A 4,399-nucleotide genomic window follows, 5' to 3' on the forward strand; every position below is an offset into this window, starting at 1 on the left:
TTTTTTTTTATGTTTGGAAAACAAAAAAATTTAGGGATCGGTTGATGGAAGGTGGGGGGGTGCTCGGGGGAGGGGGAGGGGGTAAATTTTTATTTTTTTTTGGAAAAACAGTTTTTTTTTTTGTTTTTGGAAAACAAAAAAAAAATAGGGATAGGTTGGTGGAAGGTGGGGGAGGGGGGGGGGAGTGGGGATGGGGGTGCTCGGGGGAGGGGGTAATTTTTTTTAAAAAAATAAAATAGATTTTTTTAAATGGGTTAGAACCATTTTATCCAAAACATATTTGACCAAATCCATATTTACCCATATTCTATTTGGGTGGATTGTAATCCAAACCATTTTTGTTCAATCCATAGTTGATTCATCCAAATGCGATCAAATCCAACCATTTACCATCCCTATATACAAGTGTGTGCTTGTTATTTAACTCATAGTTAGAGTAATATTGTATTCTATTAATATAATTGATATTTTAACAATTTTACATTATTTCTTCACATAATTGCTCTTTTTATTAGTTAAATAATTGAAAATTTATCCTTACCTGTACAACAGAAAAAAAGGGTAAATTTTGAAGGGAAGACTTTCCGTGGGAAGGTTATCTAGAACTCAACAGTGACAAGAAGCTATATTCTGGAATTTTGATGAAGAAAAAACTGTTATCAAATATATGTATTCATTTGATTATTGAATCGATGGCGTAAATATTATGTTTATTGTAAATGTTTTAAGCTATGAAAACTGATTCAAATTTCTCTCGCAACTTAATTATGAGGGTGTTGCTTATTGTTCTCAGTCTTGCAATTATCAGAAGTTGTAAATGATTTTTAAGCTATAAAACACTAGCCTTTTACTTGCATTTTTGAATGAAGTGCGAAGTGAAAAATAAACCAGTCAAGTAAGTCCTCGTCGATCATTTGATCTACTGTGATGCTCTTGTTCACGTCGTATTGATGCAAAAACTTTTGTTATTTTGGTCAAATTTGCCACCATTTCGAAACTATGTTTGCATTCCATGTAGCTTCCGTTGCTATTCTTTCATTTTGAGGATAAAGTAAGATCTTCCTCATGTGGAACAAACATTTTTATTGTAGGAGGCGGAACAATTTATTTAAACTTTTTTTAAATGTTCTCTCCTTAATTAGTCCATGTAAGAACACAAACTCTTCAGCGTAACATGTTGATGCCACATCAAACTAATTAGTTTCACTTGTACCAATCTTCACTATTAATAATAGTAATCTTTTTATGCTTTCTTATCAGTAGTCTTTATCTATGAGTACTAAATGAGCGAATTATAAAATGAGGTAAATAAAATTTTTCAATCTTACACAAAACAACAATAGTGATAACCCAATGAGTTATTTAGCACCGTGTCATTGAATATCATGATATTAGTGCTATATCACTTGTCTCATACTATCAAATATCAAAGACAATGCAAATGCATGAATGTATATATATAATATATGCAATAAAGCTAGGCTGCTAGAGTGTAATTCATCTTTGGCAGCAATTCTTGCTTTTTCTCTAGATATATCTTCACACTCACCAAGAAGTAAGATAAATTTTGACATAAAGGAGTACAATTTTTTAATAGAAAAGATTGATATAACAGCAGTTAACGTAAAGGGGTTGCTTTTTAAGCTAAAAATGTTATTGACATTAAAATGTTACTGACGGTATTTTTTTAATAAAATAATACCTATTACGTTACTGTCAAGTCTAGTTTTGTAAAAAATTTAAAAAACATACTATTTTGATGAATTAGTTTAAATAATGACTTATTTTGGTCAAAAATTTAATTTTTTGGTAAGCTTATTGACTTTTGATAATATATCTAGTATTCGTTGAATTTTATTTTTTATTTTTATTTTTAAAATTTTTTTATCAATTAAATTACTCAACTTAAGATTTTTATCTTAAAAATAACTCAATTACATTTGATAAAATAAATTATTTTATATTCCATATAAACATGGACGCCACAACTAAACAATTTTTTTAAAAAAAAAAAAATACTACATGTGACTTACCGTTGAGAGTAATTTGTCAAGAATTATATAATTTATATTTGCACAATTTTTTACAAATAGAAACAAAATCTACCTAATGATATAAAAGGTACATTTGCATAAATCGAAATCGATTTATTAGAATCAAAGTAAGATTCTTACTTGAAATTGAAATATTATTTAGTTCCTAGATTTTAATCTAATAATACACCAACAAAATAGCTCAATATCCATTTGAGCTAGGATTGTTGATCCATAAAGCTAAAAAGTGGTTAACTAGCTCATCCAATTGGTACAATGTTGATTGAATAACTAATCTTATTTTTTAGGACATGCCATATTCAAGGGAAGTGGTGGGTCTGAATATAAACCATTCACAATTTGTTCAAACACCCATTTATTAGCAGCCTCTATGAAATGTACACCATCCCAATGTATTCTTTCCTCTAGTTCTCTTCTACCCCTCTCTCACGCTTTATACAAACACAAATTATACAAAGTATTTGTATAGTTTGTGTTTGAATAAAGCGAGAGAAAGATTTGATATACAAATACAAATATTTTAACTCGATTCAATTGTATACGAATTCAAATTTTATGCATATATGCAAACACAATCATTGATACATATACCTAGTAGTTACATAGATACAATTATCTAATCGATATACATATACAATTCACCTCTCTACCCTCTCTCACCCTCCTCTCTCTCCCGATCTCACTCGCCACTCTAGCCTAACACAGAGAACATATACATATACAAACACAATTTTTATAGACACCAACGAATTAGCGCTAGATTTATACAATCACCGCAATTTATACAAATCAGATGCTCTATAGCAAACATAATTTGGCAATGGAGCGCAAATAGCAAAACTATAATTACAGAGCGTTAATATGATTATTATATTTGTTATTCCTAAAATTTACTCTTTTAAAAATTGGGTAATTTAAATTGATTTGGGCTTTCTATTCAAGTGAGGGGGTATGGGTGACAAATATAGTAACGGCGAGGGTAAGAAATTCATTTTAACGATAAGAATAAAGTCGACTAATAAATGAAAGTTGAGGGGTATTTTTAACCCTTTTATTTTTATGTAGGAAAAAAGGTCAAAAATGTCCTTAAAATATTACTCCTTGAAGTAGGATTAACATTTGCTAATCTAAAAAAATATTATTAGAAAAATAGTATATTAAAAAGAAAATACGTAATATATTTATATGGAAGACGAATATTTTTAACCCATTAAATAATAATAAAGGCATTTTTTAACCAAATCATAAATGGAAGGCATTTTTAGTCTTTACGACAAGTACAACAAGTCAATGTGAATAACTGAAAATCATATATCATATATATATATATATAAAGCTAGATAAAAAAGAAGTGATGTGGCACCTCTCAATGGCCTAGGATCCTATTTATTATTTTTTTTGAGTTTTTTCATTCATTTTTTTCATTAATCAATTTATTAAATAATTAAAAAAAAACAATCATATTCATTACATATAATTATATCATATGAACGTTACAAAAAACCTCCACCTATTTGTATTCTCTGATTAAATAACATGTCTCCTCAACTTCCTTCTACTGAATTCTTATGATTTAAATCATCTATAAATAGCAATCATCTATATGGTGTTGTTGCATGTTCATTTATATTTGGGAAAAGGCTCAAATATGCCATCGAAGTATTGGAAAAGGCTCATTTATGCCATCCGTTAAAAATTTGGCTCATTTATGCCACTACCGTATAGAAAAGGTCCATTCATGCCACTTTTTCATTAACGGAATCCATATCTAGATTTTCAAAACCATTAATGTGGCATGGCCTCTTATTAGAGATCCACGTCACCAATATAAAATAAGGTCATTTAATTAAAATAAAAACAAAAACCCAAAATCCATTAACATAAAATAAAACCCGACCCATACCCCAAAGTAAAAAACCACAACTAATACTCTGTTCTCCATCCGGCCACGCATGAAAGGATCATAAAACTATAAATTCTCCACCAGTAAACCATTGAACTTTTTCAAGAATCAATATTTTTTCCCCAATATTCAACTCCATATGAGTTTCCTTTGGAATTCCTTCAATATTCCCTTTTAAATTGTTTTCTTTGTTCTCCACTATTTTCCCTAGTAGCTGATCCACTCCTTCTTTCTCCATTTTTATATCTTCTTCTTCCTTTGTTTCTGCAACTATAGATAACAAAAAAAAAAAAATCATAAATTTATCAAAATTCGAGAACACTTTTTTTTTGCACCCTATTGCAGTGGTTTTACATTGATCACAGAGATGGTGGGCTCTTGGGAAATTGGGAATCTAATGAAGTGTGATTATAGCTAAAAGAGTTTTTTACTTTAGCATGTG

At 29.3% G+C, this 4,399-nt stretch overlaps 1 pseudogene; it reads right to left on the reverse strand.

The window, feature by feature from the left end:
• LOC125868761 (GDSL esterase/lipase At3g26430-like) overlaps positions 1 to 4,195 on the reverse strand; it is a 30,482-nt pseudogene extending 26,287 nt beyond the window's left edge.
• Positions 4,196 to 4,399: the final 204 nt, after the last annotated feature.

Source organism: Solanum stenotomum, chromosome 6 (genome assembly GCF_019186545.1).
Source record: "Solanum stenotomum isolate F172 chromosome 6, ASM1918654v1, whole genome shotgun sequence".
NCBI lineage: Eukaryota > Viridiplantae > Streptophyta > Magnoliopsida > Solanales > Solanaceae > Solanum > Solanum stenotomum.